This window comes from Meriones unguiculatus, chromosome 8 (assembly GCF_030254825.1).
Source record: "Meriones unguiculatus strain TT.TT164.6M chromosome 8, Bangor_MerUng_6.1, whole genome shotgun sequence".
Taxonomy (NCBI): domain Eukaryota; kingdom Metazoa; phylum Chordata; class Mammalia; order Rodentia; family Muridae; genus Meriones; species Meriones unguiculatus.
The window spans coordinates 86,139,877-86,160,558 of NC_083356.1; the positions used below are offsets into that span (position 1 = coordinate 86,139,877).

The 20,682-nt window shown below is 39.0% G+C and overlaps 1 long non-coding RNA gene across 1 annotated transcript; it reads left to right on the top strand.

Annotated features, from left to right (window-relative positions):
- Positions 1-2,074: 2,074 nt before the first annotated feature.
- Positions 2,075-10,029, top strand: LOC132656031 (uncharacterized). Its single transcript, XR_009593988.1, has 4 exons — positions 2,075-2,237; positions 4,705-4,850; positions 7,357-7,475; positions 9,885-10,029. It is a non-coding gene; the product is annotated as an uncharacterized LOC132656031 (long non-coding RNA).
- Positions 10,030-20,682: the final 10,653 nt, after the last annotated feature.

A 20,682-nucleotide genomic window follows, 5' to 3' on the forward strand; every position in this document is an offset into this window, starting at 1 on the left:
GATGAGGAATGACATCAGACTGCCACATCTTCATTTGCTTACTCTCCTCTCTTTGAAGCTAAAAGAACACAGTGGTGACAATTAATATATGAATGTCATCTAATAAATTTAGTTACAAGAAAATTAAGACATTGTATTAGACTTGGGAATATCTAGCAAGAAATAACACCCGAAGTCTCAGTGGCTAACCTACAGTATATTTTGAGTTATGCAAACTTGCTGTTCTCTGTGGGGGCTCAACATTCCCTGTCTCTTCTCTCTTATTACACTTCCTCTCAGTATTGGAGATTTTGAATTCACCCACAGAGGGGAAGGGAGAGAAGATTATGAATTAGCTTTTAAATGCTCTTTTCTCAGAAGGAATTCTTGTCCCAAACCTTTGGACAGAATGTTTCAGTCCCACTCAACTGTAGAGGGTTTTGAACATCTAAGAACCAGAAAAAAAAATGAGGGTAAGATTAAGAATATTTATTCCAGGTACATTAGCAAAATATCCCTCTAAGTCCTTGCCTGTAGACCCATAGGTGTGGCTAAAGATAGGTATATGAGCAGTGGGATAATACATCTTTTCCACTCTAAAGATTCTTACTAATATCTTTACCTACAAGCTTGCATGATAAACTTCCAAATTTTTTCTCATATGCTATGTAGGCACAGAGACCTCTCAAGGAAAACAGACTAATCCCCTTATAGCCCAGAGTAAATAAATACATTTTTACGAGATGTTTTATAAGGTAGTCAAGGATTTGCATTAAGGGCCCAGATTTGGATCCCACTAGGTATAAAATAGTCAAGGGCAAATCTGTATGTTTCTAATTTTGTTTTGTTCAAGGCTTAGTGCAGGAATTAAAAATTAAAACAGAGTTAAGGCAACAATGATTAATCAGAAAGCTTATGAGGGACTCTGGACGTGTGTTGAGAAAGGTAAACTGAACATTTTCCAGGGACAGGATTGGATCTTTCATTCAACAAACCTTATGTGTGTTATCCTGGCAGCACTGTTGATATCACTTTTTCCTTATGGGATGGTGATCAGTCTGAAGGCCTCACAAATATCTGTACACAGTCTTGCCTCTAAGTTTTCGACAGAAAGTAGTGTAATTGTGTGGATGATTAAAAACAACCAAAGTACAAGTCTAAAACTTGTACTTTTATGACTGCAATGCAGGTTATCAAAATGACAGGGTGTCTGGAGGGGACCCTTGCATGCAACCAGATTAAATGAGTCCATTAGTTGATTGTTTCTGGTACAAAGATAAGTAGAGAAAAGTATAATAATGCTGGCGTTTAAGTGGACCTAATTAGGCTTCGAGTTTAACACTCCATTGAGATGAATGGGGCAGGGTCACCCCTGCTCAGGCTGTGGCATTGTCTTAGGGTGTCTGGATATTGCCTCTGAAGACAACAGTCTGTCAGCACGTGTTCTCAGAGTCACCCCTGGAAAGCAGACTGGAAATTTAATTCTTTTAAAATTAAATCTCAGGTTCTGGCGGCCACAGTCAAATCCACAGGGAGACTTTAAATCCTGAAGTCCTGCAGCTGTATTAGTCATAAACAACAACAATAGAAATGATAATTCTTTCCCACGTCTGCAGAAAGTTGCTGGCGTATACTTCAGTGCTTTCCCAGTGTTTCCCTGCTGAAACTGACAACCTCCAGTTTACCCCTGAGGAACACTGGCTATAGAAAGCGTGAGTGACGTGGCTAGGGCTGGAGTGCATGTGACTGCACAGGCAGAAACAACACTGTGGAACCGTGTAGTTTTCTTGTCATAGTTCGTCATCCTTCCCAAAAGGCAATAAGGCATAGTGAAGTCATACGTACCTTTGGAAAGCCTGAGAGTCAAAGTGCAGAACGGCATAAGAGACAGGCTTTTGGGGGAAACGATGGTGTGAGTCCTATCCTTAGCCACTGTGGAAATTTTTTGGCTTAGTAGCTTGTGAGTAGGAGGAAAGCTTTGATCATACGGTTACGGTAAGGCACATGGATGTAGCCTTAAATGTGAAACTCTGGGACCATAATTCTATTTGTCTCACAGAGAGTGCTAAGTTTGTTTAACGTCTTTCAGTGACTGGCTTCAAAAACTGTTATCTGGTGAGGGCAACAGGACACCAAACACATCTTGAGAAGAATGTCTGTGTGACTATCCTTCTGACTCTGAAAGCATCTCACATCGTTAACTGCATGATACCATTTCAAGACTGGTACTTTACAGCTCCGGGTGTGTTGTGGTCTTGGTAGGTAACCCTGGACAAATGCTTCTCTCTTGCCGAGTTTCAGTGGCTCAGTTTCAGAATCAGTATGCCAAATATGCTCTGCTTATCAAAGTTCTGTGTTTTATGGCTTTGCAAGCTTGCAAGATTGCAGAAGATCTGTCTTGGTGTAGAATTGGTTCAACGGAGACCAGCATGTGTCGAAATTCATCCATATTTGACTCTATATGTGGAACTGCAAGTTTTAGACCTGTTTATATAGATCCAGTCCTAATTTTAATACGTGACAGCATTTTTAAAATTGAAAATACACCATGTGTGGGATCAATCATCTTAGGAATTTGAAGCTGGATTTAAGAAAAAGCACTTGTGGCCCAGTGGTGGTGGCACACACCTTTAATCACAGCGCTTGGGAGGCAGAGGCAGGAGGATCTCTGGTTTCAAGGCCAGCCTGGTCTACACAGGTAATTTCAGGAGAGCCAGGGCTATACAGAGAAACCATGTTTTAAACAACAACAACAACAACAAACCCAAAAGATAAAAAACAAAACAATACAAAACACAAGAAGAAAAGAAAAGAAAAGAAAAGAAAAGAAAAGAAAAGAAAAGAAAAGAAAAGAAAAAGGAAAAGAAAAGGCAGGTCTGGGTCTGGGTAGGAGTAGTACACACTTAGGAAGCAGAGACAGGCAGATCTCTGAGGTGGAGGCTAGCCTGATCTACAGGACAAGCTCTACAATAGCTAGGGACACAGAGAAACTCTGTCTCAACAAACAAAAAAACAAACAAACGACTTCTCAGAGTGACTTTCTACCTTGTGCTGGGATTCTTGATCCCTCATTGGTGATACACCGTGGCCTGGCTATTTCTAAAAAGAGTTGAAAATAGGCGTTTTCCCTTCCCACCCCAGTAGTTTTCTTGTGTTGTTGCTTCTTTTCTTGCTGTCTTGCAGTGTTCTATTCCAGCTGGTATTAAATCTGGACATTGAATAAACAACATCTATTTTGCTCTGCTGTTTGACAGCATCCAGATATCTTGAGCAGTTGTTCATATTAATCCTTTTGTTTTCTTGTCGTCACACACTTCAGGGTATTGGGAAGCTTTTAGAACTATAGCTTCAGAGCTTTCCCTTAAGCATTCACTTAAGTTTAACTTAACTTTATACATGTCCAAAGTTAGATGTCCTCATTACACTCTGACAATTCCTATTACTTGAAAATGAATGTCTGTATTATAAACACATTCTTTTTCATAGCATATTTTAAATTATTTTAGTTTCAGGGGAAAATCAATTTAATTTAGGTTTATTCTAATTAATTTTATAATCCATTTATAATTTTTTATCTTAAGTTGGTCCTTCAATACTATTTTTTAATAATACATTGACAAAGTAAAAATATGGAAATATCAAAAGAAAATAAAATGAAGGAAAACAAGATTAAGCTGGGTGAAGTTCACTGTATAAACTACATTAATGAGATTAACATATATGTATATATTTATTAGGAGCCTCAAATTTAATTTAAACTTACAAACAGTCAACTAAAAGAAAGAAGATCAGTTACCTCTAATAATGTGAAAAGCATTTTTAGAATATCTCAATTAGTTAGAAGAAATTTGGTGATTCCTGGTCTGGGTTCTGAGAGTAATTTGTCCTATTAATTTTCATAAGATGATGTTTTTATAATGTAGTAATCACTGTCTTTAAAACAGCCTGTCATGTAGTGCAGGCTGGCCTGGAACCTTCAATCCTCCCGACTCAAATAGTGGGATTGTAGGCATCTATCACCATGTCCAGGATTAGCAATGTCCTGAATAGCAAGTTCCTCAATGGGTTGCATTATTTTCTTTCTTTCTTTTTTTTTTCCATGATAAAATGTCTAATTTTAAGTGTCCGGTACTGAGCTCCTAGCTAAGAGCTTGTTAGAAGTTAAGTTGTAGGGCTGCATGTCCGCTGCTCTAGGCTCTCACCTTCCAATGTAGCTAGATTAGAGTCCTAACCCCTGCTGTGTGCTACTACAGTCTTATCCTGAACTTGAGAGAATAATTGTCTGCATTTCCCACAATTCACCTGTGGTGCTGAATTACAACAACCTATGAAACTAGCACATTGCTCAACAACTACTGAGTAAATCTATATTTGAATTTTATGTACTTATTAGTTGATAGGAAAAGGCTCTTAGAAATTGAGCAATGATGCTGTGATCATCTATGAAAAAGCAGTGAAGTCAGCAGTGCCAGGCTAGCCTCAGCTAACTAGGGAGACTCTTATCTAAAAAAATAAAAGAAGTGAATGGTGAAAAGGACACAAGTAATACCATCAAACATATTTTTATCCACTGCTGTTTCTACTGAAGCCAGTATTTCTGAATAAAAATGTATTTTCTGTGTGACTAAATGATTAATAATTTATCATCCAAAGGTCTGTTGTGTTCATTTAGCCACTTGCTATGTGTACATATTCTTATCAATAATGTTCAACTTTCTTTCTTAGCCTGGTTTCCATCTAGAAACAGTTATTCAAGAAATATTTATGAAAATGAGATGTCTGGAGAAGACCGTTATTATACAACTTGTTATTCCAAGAGCCTACTTCTATGTTGCCTAGCAACCTCTGACATCATCACCTGCCACTGCCAGGTGCAGATAAAAAGCACCTGCCCACCAATCCTCTCTCTCTTAATTCTCTTTTTCCATTTCTCTGTCTCTCTCTGGGGGACTCTCCTTTCTCTCCCTTCCTTCTATGATAAATCTCTTTCATACCAGATCCATTTCATGGCCTTTTCAGTTGTATTATAACACAATTTACAACTTTCTTTAGAAAGTTCCTGTCCCATCCAGGCAGAGTGGTGTACACCTTTAATCCCAGCACTTGGGAGGCAGAAGCAGGCAAATCTCTATGAGTTTGAGGCCATAGAGTTTGAGGCCATAGGCCATTGGTCCATACAGTGAGTAGTCACAGAACAGCAGAGCTATGAGATGATACTCTGTCTTAAAAAAAAAAAAAAAAAAGTTTTTGTCCTGAAGTGCCATCACTATAAAGAGACACTTAACTTGCTGTGTTACAGAACTTTAATTATACCTACTTTTGAATTCTAACATGTGGGCACTCTTGCTTGCTTTTCAGTAGTCTGTTTCTTAGAACACAAAATTGTGACATCCAGCTTTATCTTCTTCAACCATCTTGAAGAAATTCTATACACCAAGGGTTCCCTGAACCTGGAGAAGAAGAGAATAAAATAATGAACCAAGAAAAAATACTGTGTTTTGAGTTTAGTAGGGGCACTGGCTGCTAAAATTGTTGCAAAACGAGTTTCAGTATCCTGAGTCCTACTTTTCCTTCCTACATTCTCAAGGCCATCAATTGTTAAGATGAGATAAAGGCAGCAATAGTGGGTCTCATGCCCATCACAAATCCCGGATCCCAGAAAGGTTTCCAAAAAGATGGGAATAATGTGCCATGTGCTACTTTGGAAATAAACAAAAACAAACAAACAAACAAAAAACAACTTGGCATTATTTTCTTATTATTTAATAATGTATTTGAAAGACAATTTACTTTCTATGAACAATGATATCTTGCATTTCAAAAAGCGGATAAAATCTCTCAGATTTTCAAAGTAAGCGGTACCTCTCTGGACTAGAAATGTAGAATAAGGAGAAAACCCATGAGAAATTAAACAAAAGCAAAACCACTCCACTGCGTTAATTCAAAAGTCCGTGCACTAGCCACTCCTAGGTTGCTTAGTCACCTGTGATGTCATCATTGGTCGCCAGGGGCCTGGGATAATAGGCACCCTGCCTTGTCTCTCTCTCCTCTCTCGCCTCTCTCATACCCTCTCTGCCTCGGTTTCTCTTCTGCCCCCCCATCTCTCTTTCTCTTTTTCCCTCTCTCTCCCCACCTCCATCCAATAAATCTCTTTCATATCGTATCTGCTGCTTGTGGCATTTAAAACATATTACTACACCCTGGGCCATGGAGCTATGGAACACCTCAACGCTAACATGTTTACTTGAGGTCCTGCGGTGTTCACTCATCTCCACCATCAGAAATACAAGTGTGCACACTAAGACTGCCCCATGCTTGTAACATTCCCAGGCTCTACCCCCAACCCCCAAATTTGAGCAGAAGCACTCTTCCTTTCTAAAGAGCAGCATCTGGCCTCTTCGGGTGCTCATTTGCATGCCAATACTGGATTGCTCTCCCAGCGCACAGCTATTTAATAGTGGTGCTGGTGTCCGAGCTCTGGGAACAAACCAAATGGTTTGGGTGTGCTTTTGTGTGCACTGCAGGTCGTTGCTACAGTGGGTTTATTAAGAATAGTACACATTCATTATAACAAGATTGCTCTTTTGCTCAGGGGCCATCATGGCACATTCTGTAAATGAATTAACAGTAGCATGCATTTGTGTATTATGGGCCCAGAAGATGCATTTGTTTATTAAATAAATCTGTAACACACAAAGTATAGTTGAAAGAAATCTAAAAAATAATGAGAGTGCGAGAGTAGGCACACACGGTAGCTGTGTATGTGTGTGTATGTGTGTGTGTGTCTTTGAAACCTTAACATCTTGGCGAGTTTTCCTCCTTTGTTTCTTTTAAAATTACAAGAGATCAGGGGGCCAAACTGTGGACTCACAGGCTGCAAAAATTGATGTAAAAAATAGAAAAGGAATTTAAATTACAGAAGTGTAAAACATTTCCAGAACCAGAAGTGGAATTGCAAATTATTACCTACCTCTAGAATGATTTAATATTAGATTCTTTTGTTGTTCTTAAAATGCTTTTTTTCTCCAAAAATTATTATTATTGTATCTATTTTTAGGTTTTTTTTTTGGCTAAAATTTAGCTTGTAATGCACATATAATTTTGCCCATTGAACTTCATTTTCTTTTGATATACAGACTGTGCTTTTGAAATACAAATTCAGTGACTATTGATCCTCTTTTATTCTAACATTTTGGCCCAGGTGTGGTTTAACACAAATATATTTATTAATGTGAGCTAGTCTGCTGGATTTTACTGAAATTAAATAGCGATTTTGTGAAAGCCTGATGGCAGCTCACAGTGGCACTTGGGATGTACTTCTATATGTGGCTACTTTCCATTTCCTTCAATTTATACTTTGTGTCTTGTTGTTTTCAGTGTGCAATGTGATATGTTGAACATTTAAAGAGTTCCAGAAAAGGGCAAAATATTAAAAAACATAAAATGCTTAAAGACTAAGGACTCCAGAGGGCTCCAAGGAGAATTATTAAAATGAGGTAAGAAAATCGGGGGAGGGGTCATATTCCCAAAATTTGAAATTTCTTATATTACTAAAAGAGTAAAAATTTTAAAGTTACATTGATTTAATATTTAACTTAAAAAAAATCTTTCTAATAAATCAGGGTACTGACTGAACCCTGCCAAAATATGTTAAAATGGAAAGTCTGGTTCATCAAATAGATTAGGATTTCACAGATACTTAGTTTAGCAAAAGATCTATGACACTATTTAAAAATACCCACCTAATTAGCACACATGTAACACAGCAAAGCGTGTTTTGTAGGGAACATGGCAGGGTTTAAAGATATTCCGCTTGCAGAGAACACACTGAGCTGCTCAAAGCAGGACACCTCTGTTCCCACATGGCACCACAGATACTTACTGTTTTGTCCTTAAAGAAGGTATATTCAGTTCAGCTGATTATTGAAATGAAAAAAAAAAAAGAAAACCGACTATTTTAACAATTGATTTAATAATTATGAAAGGGAGAAGAAATTATTTGAAACCCAGTTTCTTTCCTTTCATCTTTTTCCCCCCCCCCTTTTTTTCTTTTAAAGCTCTATTTTTCCGGGGCATTTTATTTATTCTGCTGCTTTTAGAGACGCCAGCCAATCAGAACGCCTGCGCGGGCCCAGGCCCAGGCTCAGTGCTGAGCTCCAAATGCGATTCGAGTCCTGACAGGGGGATTATAGGAAACAGATGACTTACGCTTCTAATTTGTGGCCTTAAATTGCAAACAGAATTTCAGGAGTCGAGCAGAGTAATAAATGGCAATAGAAAAAGCCACACACAGCCAAATCAGTATGTGGTGGTTGTAGGTTAAACTAAATGGGAAGAGACAGGTTATGATGGTTCAGTGTATTACAGAGAAGAAAGTCTTAAATTACTAGTGCTGAGAGGTACTGCTCCATAGCAGACAGTATTGCATTGTGTAGTCTACAGATATCACAAGCAGAACAATAAAAAAGCAGCTTTGCCATAGAACCTGTTGCTGGAGGAATGCTGGGCTTTTTCCTCTCAGAAATGGAAGCCGTGTTTTATGCTTGTTTTGACCTCTGTTGTATACTTGGCCTCTTTAACATCTGTTTTCTACCGTTGCTGTTTTTCACACCAAATTAAATGTCGAGGAGTCAGATAGAATAAGTTCAAAATATGTCCAAATTATTTTTGTTGACTTCCAACAAATGTCTCAGTAACTCTTTCCACACGGAATGATACCATTTAAATGCCAGCGTTGAAAATTACTTTCCTTTCAACATTTTATGAGCCAGAGAAAGGAATTTTGAGGTGTACTTAAACTCGGAAAATACTACATTGGCCTTTTTGGTAACTTGTACGCCTGTTTCAGAAGTGCTTTAAGGCAATTTCTCATGTAAAATTATGTGCATTTGTTGGATAAAACTTCCAGAAAAATTGCTTAACAATAGCATATGAAGAGCCATTATTCAGAGCTGCAATACCAGGCAGTATAAGACAAATTCACCATGTAACATGTATCAAATAATTGGTACTGTTTACTTTAATAATCTGTGAACCTATATGTTAATATAGACACATTTTAGCAGTTAAGATGATGACTTTGTTGCCAGAGCCTGACCATCAGGAATCAATGATATGAAAATAATGGCACTGAGTTTTCAAAATGTGTATGTATATCATATATATATATATATATATATATATATATATGTACACATATATTTAAAAATAAATCATCTTTCTTTAAGACTTCCAACTACTTTAATGTTTATAATACCCATCAGGGATTGATAACTACTCCATGGTAAAGATTTGTAAGAATAATTTCCCTGCCCTATAACAGGTATTGCCACTATATGAAAAGTACCGTTCAGTGAATGATGAGAACGGGGCTGAGTTCAGACCAGACTGAAGCGCTGGCTGTGGGGCTGCTGAGAGCTGACGGCTTTAAAAATATATATATATATTTTTCCTTTTGAGTAAGAGATTCATTGCATTAAAATTTTAACTTGAGCCTTTTGTTTTTGTGTGCTAAAGAAAAATCTATTAGCTGATGTGTGCCAGGGAAGTATAAGATTTTCATTGTGATGCTAATCAAGCTGGTTGATAACACTGAGGATGACTGGCAAATAGATTTTGATTAATCACCTGCGAAGATTATGCCTGTAAGGCCAGTTACGTTCTGTGCCATGGTGGTGTCAACATAGGCTATAGCTATTTCTTTTCTTTCCTTCTTTCTTTCTTTTTTTTTTTTTTTTTTTTTTTTTTTTTGCTATTTCTTTGTATATGCTGTAGGTTTTGTTTTTAAATCACCTGGCAAAAAGAGAAAATGAACCTTAGCTGGAAGCTTCTAACACAGAAACTTCTTTTCATGCTTGTCTTTTTATTTTTTTTCTTTTCTAAAAATGCCCAATTATTATTTGTAGCGCGGTGAGGAGACTGGGTCTTTGTGGGGCCTGAACCTTTTCAAGGAGCAACAGCTTTTGTTTCTGTACCCCACCAACACTGATCACCTAATTAAACCTGGATCTCCGGCTGAAGCAGACGACTTGTAATCGTTCTGATGCCTTTTGCAAGGTAACGGTGGTGATATTTTAAGAAATGTGGTGGAAACAAGACGCATTCTAGTGAGTCTTGTGTGTGGTGAGAAGAGGTGACTGGGGGGAGGGCGACCCAGTATGACCGAGCCATGAAGCAAGGTGTAGTTCCAAGGAAAGGGTCCCTGGATGTGTCAGTCATTAGCTGCTATCATCAAGCAGGCCTAAACTGGAGAAAGGCTTTCTGTCAGCTAAAGGTCTGAATGCCCGTCAGGCCCCACACCTTGATCAGCCCAAGACACTGGCACCATTTTCATTAGCAAACAACGACAGTCTTTTTTTTTTTTCTCCTTAACTTTAACATTTCTCAAGGGTTGGATTCCTCTCTTGCGCTGCTCTTTGGAGAGTAAAGGGAGCTTGTTGAGTCGCTTAGAAATTTTGACTGCGGATGCTCTTTGGCTACCTGCCTGTGGCAACAGTGTCAAAGCATAACTTGGTATAATTGCTGTATTGCAGGCAGAAGCCTGTTCTGTCTTTATGTTCAAGCTGCTGAATGAAGAGGAAGTGTCATTTTGGAAAATCCCGTGAATTATCCTCAAAGTTCAGGCAAAATTTCATGCATGTCATACCTGCTAGGACTTTTATTCCTTGTCTGTAAAACAATGGGAATTTAGCTAAGTCAATTACAAGATGTTAAGTTGTGTGTGTGTTGAGAGTGAGTAACAATAAAGCAAAATTAATCTTAAAAGTGAAAGCAGCAGAACTAGGCTCTTAGTAATTTAAAAGGTAACTTAGAAAGCATTAAAAATTTTAATTAACCACTGAGTCACGGTTTATATATAATATGGAGTACAAATGACAATTTTGATAGACGTCTGTATAACAGAGACATGCATAATTTACATGCATTAGCAATACCCATTCTGCATGTGGAAATTAAGATTATAATATCTTATAAAACTTTAAAAGTATACAGCAATCCAAACCATGCTTCCTAGAAAATGTACTTTTGAAATCATGATGCCCTATATATTCTGTGAAAAGTGATTTGTGTTCCCCCCATTAGACTATATGAAATTTGAGGCACGTGATAATGAACGATAGGAAACCACAGATTTCCCTCTGGCCATTTCCATGTAAGGTGCACGTATGAACACCTACAGGATGAGTCTTTTAGAGTGTGTGCCTGCTCTGAAATTACATCATACTGGCTTGCACAGGGCTGCCAAGCGCTGGCATTCTTTAGGCAGAGAAAAATGATCTTTCCAGTTAAGTACACCCTCCCTATGCTGCACAAACTGTACAAAAACGGCATGCTGCTGGCAGGTAATGACTTGTAATTAGCATGGCAGGCAGGTAATGACTGGAAATCACCTGCCAATTGTTTCTGAGGCTTTTCTCTCTTTCAAAACTCTGGATGAGTGGAAAGTCATAGGGGGCTGTAAGGATGCAAATAGAGGATCAGGGAGGGACATGACCCAGGGGTCTCTTTCTACATAGACCATCTCTCTATTTGTTTCTTATTTTGCCCCTGGGCTGTCTTTGAGTGGCTCCAAAGAGGCACAGAGAATTGGCAGGTTCCTTTACCTGCCTGCTGCTCCTACTGGGAGAGATGGTGCCTGTTGAGAAATTCTAAGCTGTTTTGGAAGCAAACCAATCCTCCCAGATTCAGCCTGAACGCTAGAAAACTGGGATCGAGAGAGACGATGGCAGTTCAGCTTGTTTGAAAAGAACCACGAATTACTCAAAGCCAGATTTCACTTCCCTGTTACGACCTACTTCTTTTTCTTTCGTGAGTTTTTCCCAACTTCATGGAGAGCTGTTGATGTTGAAGCAAGAAAAAAAAAAAAATTGGGCAAGGATCTTATACAAAATAGAGGCTGGAGCAGTTGTCTAAGAATTCTGTAAATATCTTAAGCCAGTATAAACACACACACACACACACACACACACACACACACACACACACACTTTATAGGCCAAGTTAATAAAGTAGTTGAATATTTAAAGAGGTGGACAGGGACAGGAAGGGAACAAGGGCAAGCTGGACAGCACATGGCCTCTAAAACTGAGGGTCATGTATCCATCTATAGCCAATTGCCGTCTGTAGATACAGAGCGGCCAGATTGCCTGCATTTTTAATACTAGTCGCTGAATCTGGAATTTTATATAAATACACCCATATCCTGAAAAAAGGGTTTCAAAAGTTAAAACCAGCGGCCTGATTATAGCACACAAGCTGATGGATCATATTCTGTTTCCAGTTAGATTTCCCCCTAGTCTGTCGCCTTTACTTTTTGTTCTAATCCAAATAGAAAAACAGAAAAACAGGAAGTGAATTTACACAGAGAGTAAATGTTGCTTGTTTTCAACAAGTTTCTCATGACTATTATGTCCCAATGCTTAGAAATGGGTCTTTTAGGGAGTTTCCCCGCATCAGGTCTGCTTGGTTATGAGTTTTCTCTAAATGCTGAGGATTCATTCCTGCAACAATGAAGGTTCTTTCAAAGGTCCTTCTCGACAGGAGTTTTTCAGACTGAGCTGTAAAAAGACGTAGTGAAATGGACCTGCTAGCTTAGGCTTCCTGCACGCCGGCCGTGCAAGGCTCCCGGAAGTCTAGGTTAGGAACTGTCGAGTACTGCTACAGACTTGGTGGAGACACTTTATCCAGTGGAAGTTCCTGATACAGAGTAGGGCCGTGCATTCCTTTACCAAGCCTTCAAACATTCATAAGACACAGAAAAGCATATTTTAGTCACTGGAATCAACATCCAGACACATTTTCCATTTAACAGACTTGAGCTTAAACCCTTTAATGTCTTTCCTGAATAGTTAAAAGAGAAATTGGAAGTTGTCTTGACATTTTCATTTTGAACATCATCAAATACAGTCATATTCTGACATCTAGTATACTTGCAGAATTAAATAATGAGTTGTTTTTTTTTTAAATAGGGTCAAATGTCAATTACAAAATCATTAATTTAGCTTTTCAATGTAAAACCTGGAGATAAAATTTGCTATCTTTTAGGACTTAGAATTGAACAAAATTATGAAAGTAATTTTTGTTAAGTTAGGTTATTTTTCTTCTATGTACATATGAGAAATTGTTTAGCAATGAAGATTAGTAGTGATTAGTCTTACTTACATAGAGTGTATTGGTTTGCATGGGAGTGACAGCAGCAAGCAGATAGTTGTTCTGAATGTACCATGGACTGCAGAAAAGCATGAGCCACAGAGAAAACCACAGATTCCAGAAGGAGCGTCAGCAATCCTAAAATCATCCTGTTAACAATTTCATTTTTTTTCTATGTAGCTACTGCACACTTAGCAGATTTCTGAGTCTATTACATCAACTGCAAAATTATCTGTTTATATATTAGTCTATTTATTTTCTCCAAGGCAAGCAGATAACTTCAGTATTCAAAGTTCATTGTCAGCCTGAGAAAACTGGTAAAGATGCAACTGGGTGTGATGTTCTTTAATCCCAGTACCCAGGAGGCAGAGACAGAAAGATCAGAGCTTGAGGCCAGCCTAGCATACAGAGTTAATTTCAGGGCTATGCAAAAATGTCTCAAAATGAAATGTCTCAAATGTCTCAAAATGTCTCAAAATGAAAACAACAAAACAAACAGACAAAAACAAAAATAAAAACTAATCTGTCAAACAAACAAACAAACAAACAGGTGAAGATGTAATTGGCCAAGTTTTTCATTGTTCCCAAATACGTGTTGTTATATTTTGGTGACCAGGCAGCTTGCAGACAGTTCTGTCCTCTTTCTAGTTGTCATTAATTTTGTGTAAGTGCCCTTTGCAAATAAAGATAATAAATCCAGTCTCACAGTTATTTACTAGCTTCTAGTTTTTAGATTTTATCTGCTCAAATGCATGGCAATTAAGATAAAGTTCTAGATGAAGTCTTAAAAATTTTCTTTTTGTGGTAAAATGTTTTCAGAACTTAAACTCTGGGAGGATTCAGTTTTAACTTCCAAATGGCCAAATCAAACCATAGGCACAAAGATGCAGAACTCGTCTGGATACATGGTTGAATGACTTGAACTTTATAAAGACAAGTTGTGTTTTCTACAGACTTGTTAGTTTTCTGAAATGCATGACTGTCGCTGCCTTTCCTACCAGTTGTGTCTTCTTATAGTCCAAAGGCCACCGACGCTTAGGTCTTGCTCATTTTTCTCACCAGTTTGCTCTTATGTGAGTTCATACTAACACTGAATAGACTTTTAAGTGGTAGGTTGAGTTTTTCATAAAGTAGGACTCAAACATTCAAACAGAAACATTCAAACACACATCATTTACAGCACAGTGTAAAAACCTGCAGTTCAGATGCAGCTCATCAGGCAGTGCCATAAAGCAGCGATGAGTAACCAGGTCTGTGTGATGTTAAAACAGAGCCCTGGTGAGGTCAGATTAGTCTTGTTACATAACCAGAAATTTCTATTAGGATTTGTAAAAATTAACTTAAATGATATCATGCTTTAAAAATATTACTCAGAATGATGAACAGGATAGACACCAGAAACGTCGGAAGAGAGGAAATGGGGTAGAAGCCTACTCTAAAGGCGTCTTCTGAAAGGCTCCACCCAGCAGGGTATCAAAGCAGATGCAGAGACCTACAGCCAAACTTTGGGCAGAGTGCAAGGAATCTTATGGAAGAAGTGTTGGGGGAGCGATAGAAGGACATGGAGGGGACTGAAGCCCCACTAAGAGCAACAAAGCTAAAATAATCTGATCCCAAGAGATTGATGCACCAACCAAGGACCATACGTAGAGAGGACTTAGACCCCCTGCTCAGGTGTAGCCCATAGGCAGCTCAGTCTCCATGTGGGTTACCGAGTAAGTGGAACAGGGGCTGCCTCTGTCATGAGTTCAGTTGCCTGCTCTTTGATTACTCCACCTTGGCTATGTGGCCTTGCCAGACCACAGAGGAAGAGGATCCAAGCAACCCTGATGAGACTTGATAAGATAGGATCAGATGGCAGGGGAGAACTTACCCTTTCAGTGGACTAGGGGAAAAGGATATGAGGGAAAAAGGAGGAAATGAGTGTGGGACTGGGAGGCATTGAGGTAGGTGGCTACAATCGGAATATATTGTAATTAAAAAAAAATCCTTAAAACAGTCAGGCATGGTGATCCATGCCTGTAACCTCAGCATTGGGGGAGTCAGAGACAGGCAGATCTCTGGGTTCTAGGCCAGTCTGGTCTACAAAGAGTCCAGGAAAGCCAAGAAACCCTGTCTCCAAAAAAAATCTTAAAACATCATTTATATCCAGGTTTATGAGTCCTTGTAAAGATTTGTACATTTTCTCCAATTAAATTATTATTATTATTATTATTATTATTATTATTATTATTATTTGTCAAAGGCTAGCTTGTTGGGAGGAATTGGGGAATTGGGTAGAAGGAGAGCGGAGCTCAGGGGAACAGACCTAAACAGTATCTGAGAAGTGTAGGCCTGGCAATCACTTAATACAATATCGTTGATATAGCTGTCAGGGCGCACTCTTTCCAAGAGAGTGTTTTTATAGAATATCAGTGTGCCACTTTGTTCAGATGGATGTCTTTAGTAGTATTTGATTAATGTAATGCAATAAAAAGGATGCTAACCGAAGTGTCTGTACTTGTCCTGTTAAGTATGCTTGATTCATTATATATGTGGTTCCCCATTCTTTCCTCTTTCCTTAGTTCATTTTTTATCATTTCAATAATATATCTATAAATATGAAAAAGTTGGCACTTTCAAAGTATTTGACATATATAGCTATTAATTCATAACTCTAAAAAATTGTTTCTTTCAACCTGTCATTTTAGAGCTTGCAGAGTTTATTACCGTAAGTAACCTGTATTAGAAATTAGATTTTGAACTTTACAGAGAAGATAAATAAGCTCATGCACCCAAAAGTTATAGAAAAATACCTAGACATAGTTCTAAGGCAGAACTGCATGAAAAGATCTTTTGTTAAGGGGCTCTGTAAACATGCCATTGTGGTTGATGCTGGCCACTACTTTCAACCTAATCTGTTTTCTCTCTAGATACCAAATATAGAACAAGCTTATCAGAATCAGGGCTTCCCCAATACAGTTCAGATACATTGTTGCAGTGGATTGTGGTGGAATGAACTTTACAGTTTGTACATCAGTGATGCTGATAATTTAACCCAAAGTTATCCTGAAGGCAAAATAAAAGTAGTGTCGACTTCCGTACACATTTTGCTCATTGCTATTTTAGCTACCATAAACTGTTCACGGATACTCTGTTTTATGATGAGGAACATGAGACAGGGCCAGTATGGGCTGGATCGCCATATGCTAAGAGGAGCAGAACTAGCCTTAAACTCAGCATTCTGGCTCTGCAACCTTTGACCTCTTCTAGGGCTGCCAACCTTGGAATGTCTCTGTTTGCACATATCTGGTCCTACTGTATATCTTTTACTACATAAGTGACAGTGTGGCCTCTTCACTTCCACGCTCCTTTCTTTGGTTCAGTTAGGAAAATCATGGCCGATCATCTGGGGAGAGTCTGAGTGCTGATGGAATGAACTCTGGCTCGTGAGTGATTCGGAAGATTTGGGTGCCAAGCTAGACATCAAATGTGAATAAGCTTGTGGTAGGGTTGAGGGTGAGGCCCAAGGACATGGTTTGTGTTGGAGCCTCGCTGTGTTCTGCATGACTCATTCAGACTCAGACATGAACCATCTGCAAACACCCAGGAAGGACCAGGTTCATTCTGTGGCTCTGCTTCTACAGTCTTTGCAGCTTTCCCTCTCAAAAGCACAGAACTGATTTTGGCCTTTTTACCGGAAGATGGTGAAGGAGAATTAAAGAACAGATGGCCCCAGGACTCAGCTTCTCCCTTCCTGGAAAAACTGTTATAACTTCTGGGTTATGACGGGACACCCGATGGATAGTTCTTTGCTTTCTCCTGTCCTGCAGGAAAGGGGTGGGGCTTGGGGGTCAGCTAGGCCCCAGCCTAGCTCTCAGTAATGCATTTAGCAACTCTAAGATTGTGGGCAACTCACTTATTATTCTTGGACTCATTGCTTTGTGGAGAGCTATAAAACTTATAGAATGAGATGGGAGCGTTTTTATGCACTTATGGGAGGTTAACACAGAAATTTTACACAATCTTCAACAGTCACTTAGCCAGTTGCTCCAACTTGCGGATGACAGATATAAGAGCCCTAATTAAGAATGATAATTTTATTAATTTTTATATCTATTTAATGTCAAGTAGGAGGAAAAGAGGGCTTAAAATGGATGCTAATAATTTTTTTTCTTAAACAATTTAAAAACTAGGCTAAAATCTAGAGAACTAAAAGAACTCTGGATCTAAAAGAGGGCCAAAAGAAGAGAAGCATCAAAACACTGTAGTGTGAAAGCACAGTTATCATTTTCTGGAGAAGAGAAATTGTGGGAACAGCACCTTTCCTGCTTTTTACACAGAGCCAACCATGCCTGTCCCCAGCATCTTTTCTCTGCTCCTGCCAGGACCTGCACTTTTTCCATTTAAATGCCTTCTTGCTAGGGAGGGACAAAGGAGGTAGGTTTAAGGAATGGGACCATATTGCTTAGACATGAATATGCTGAGCACACACTGGAGAGAACCAATGATAAAATCATAGTTCTGAGGGCTCGGCTGTTCCTGGAGAGGGAAAAGAATGTTGGGTTGTAATCTTCCACTTGTGTTTGGCAAGCTCCCCTCACCTCTAGGAGCCTAACCTGCCTGGTAACTAAGGGGCCTGAGCCCCAGCATCTCTCAGCCTCACTCACGTTTGCACGCCATGGGCTTGGCTTTTCTAAGTAAACTGTAAGTAAACCCAAGGTTGCGAAGCAGAACAGTGTCCTTGCTCATCACTGCAAATGTCCACGATGTCAAAACGCAGGGTGGTAAAAAGTGAAGTTGAAGAATGAGGAAGGGGTGTGACGGGGTGTAATCCACACTGTTTCGAAGGGTGTGCACTTTTTAGGTTGCTGATGCTCAGAGCTGGAAAATAAGTCTTCTGTTAGCTTATTTCAGAACTGGCTCAGTTACGTTCGGTTTGATACATAAAGCAAGCACAGTTTGCATGGCTCAAGTTATCACATTTTCCTGATAGAGAACAACCTTGGATGATTGTTTTTCTACTGAGGGTTCAAGAAAGAATGCTTCACTGACCAAAGGACCAAGAGAAGGAGGATGAGAAAGACTAGTGACTTTGAGACTTAGGGTTTCGTTAGCAATAGATCATATTAAATTTATTACTGAAACTTATATATGTTTCCAAAACATGCACAATGTAGTGACATACATAATGAATTCCTAAGGTCTCTTGACCAAAAGTGAATATGAATTCGTGGACAGCTTTGGCCTTGTCAATCGTTTGCTGTGGATACGATCTCTGTGCTGGGTAAACACCTCACACAACTTTGTCTGTGAATATGTTCAAGTGCATCTCTGAAAGTGAGAACGATTTAAAGTGCAAGTGAAATAGAAACAGGCCTAAACATTCCCCCAGATCCCTTCGTGCTGTATAGCAGAAGGTCAAGGCTGAGCTTTCTTGACTTAACAAACGAATCTTCAACAATTTGTTTCAATCTCGAGCCTAATAAGGTCCACAGACAACTTGGTGACTGTGTGTCTCAAGTCTTCTTTAATCTTTAAGTTTCCTTCTATGTTTTTTTTTTTTTCCTTAACAGCCATTTGGTGAAGAAAGTGGGTCATTTTTTTTTTCTGTGAATTTTCGGATTCTAATGATTAAATTTCTGAGTTATTCCTTAGTTGCTTCCATTTCCTATAAACTGATACCTAAAGGCATGGTTTGATTCAGGTTAAAAGAGTTTTACATGATATATAATAATGATTACACTAACAATATATAATTTCTTATGTGTTGTGAATGCAAAATATATTTCTATCAGGGGGCAAACAATGCTCAGTTGTCTCTTTTTTGTGTGATATTAGTATCTGTTCTTAACCATTGTCCTGATCCCTTAGTTCATTAGAGTTTGTAATATATTAATTCTATTAATATAATCCCTTTTTAACCTAGTAGCTAAAATATTCCTATTATGAGGAACTTGTACTGTTTGATTACCCTGAGGGAATTTATGTCCATTACTATTTGTATGAGAAACTCTGGAACAATACTGGATTTACTAGCTCACAGCTTATTTTCTAATATTCTTCAAAGGAAGCCAATGAGAATTGTGTGTGCATTTTAAAATAATACCATTTTGAATTTCTGAATGAAGTTCAGAAATGTGTGGAGTGTCATAGGAAGTCACGGGAGCTGTGGTGTCCCCGCACAGGTCGGTGCCAGATGCAGTCCTTAAGCTTAAAGGAGACGTGGACACAGTCCTAGCCCTAACCCAGGCGCTGTCTTTAACAAATAGCCACTCCAAATGAAATTGGGTTGTTTTTTTCTCCTTCAAGGGAGTCTCACTATGGAGCCTGCTTTGAAGGGCAGGAGCCACGCCTAGCAGTAGATGACTAACACGAAACAAACTCACCAACATGTTTACAGGTTCTTTTTCTTCTGATGTTAAGTCAGGGGGTTTTGTTTGGTTGATTTTTGCCATACAGGTCCTTTGTGTATATTACAGCTTCTGTTCTGTGTTTTTATGGGATTCTTGTGTGTGCGTGAATGTGTGTGTTTCTGCTTCTGCTTCTATGTGCATTTCTTGGCGCTTTTTCTTTGGTCTCTTTTCTTGTTTGTTTTGTCCTATTACGAGTTTTTTTTTTTTTAATCCTATTGCATTTTATTATTATTCCTTAGATGCCTGTTTCTTTTCTAATGAGAGAGAGAGAAAGGGTGTGGACCCAGGTGGGAGGAGAAGCCATCATCAGAATATATTGTATGAAAAAAAAAATCTACTCTTGATAATAAAAGAAACATGTGGTATGTGAATGTTCCAGACAGACTGATGTAAGTTTGAATCTAGACTGCCCGTTTACACAGACCATGCCTTTCTTCTGTCCCAAGGCGGAATCCCTAGCACTTTTGGCTCTGGGGGAGCAGGGATGTGTTCTGACACTTTCTGACTAGGGCAGATTAATCTCCACAGATTCACTTTCTTATCTACAAAACGGAATCTGTCACACCGAGGCAATGGCATCACACGAGGATTAAATGAGATGATAGTAGCAGAACACTTGATTCTTTGTGGACATCTGGCTCTTCAGCCGTCTCTGCTTTGAATCTGAGGATAGACAGATGCAAAAAGTTACCAAGCCTTAACCCTTGTGTCCTGTTTATTAGTTACTTTGTTGATACTTCTGTCTGGAAAGTATTTTCTAAAAAACAGTCACGAGAACCTTTTTCTGCTTCTCTCTACCATGATGCTAACTTAACAGCTCTTACAGAGAATGTTCTGGGTGGCAGAAGAGGAAGTCGCTAGTCACAGTGTGTTGTGGGGGGAAAGAAGGAAATCATCAAGAATGACAAAGATAGGTGCAAAGGAATCTGTGAACATTTCAGTGGGACGATGGGACCACCTGAAGCCAGGGATGGGGGCTTCAGGTGCGCAGATCCTCAAGCAGAGGGAGCTGACCCATGGGTAGGATCTGAGAGGTCTCAGGGAATCCCGACGTTAGGGCAGCTCTCTCCTCAGAAAAGGAAGCTGTTGTTTGGGGATGGTGACTAAACGCGCTCACAGTACACACGGGACTAAAAATATCTCCCTCCTTGGCACTGGA